Below are 515 nucleotides of genomic sequence, written 5' to 3' on the forward strand. Positions count from 1 at the left end.
TATCCTTTGAGTTTTTTTTAGCTCTAATTGTCTTTGAAATTTCAACCTGTGTCAAAGTTCAGTTCATCAGTCCCTTCTACTCGTTATGCCCCCGCCCCTGGCAATTTGCCTGAAGATGGGGATTTGGAAATAACTTTATCTGATGTCAGGAATATCTGAAGCACCTACAGGCCCCAGTTCCTGCCTTGAGTCATGCCAGTGGCCATCCTTAGGCTCAGACAGCCTGTGGCCTTCTGGTAGGCAAGCCAGCTGCTCACCCACTCTGGCTTTGCTTTCTCTCACCAGGACTGAGAAGGGCTAAGGGCTGGTTTCCGGCAGGGTGTCCAAGGCTCAGAAGAAATTTGACTCGTAGCCAATAAGCCTCTAGCACCCAGGGCCCCAGGCCCAGGCCCACACCCCCAGTCAGGCCTCAGAGCGCATGTGTCTAGGAAGAACCTGGTGGCTGTAGAGAAATACAGGGAAAGATCAGTGTTTGGAAACATCAAGTGTGTATATCCATGTAATGAGGTTATCCC

The sequence above is a fragment of the Manis pentadactyla genome, chromosome 10 (genome assembly GCF_030020395.1).
Source record: "Manis pentadactyla isolate mManPen7 chromosome 10, mManPen7.hap1, whole genome shotgun sequence".
Classification (NCBI taxonomy): Eukaryota; Metazoa; Chordata; class Mammalia; order Pholidota; family Manidae; genus Manis; species Manis pentadactyla.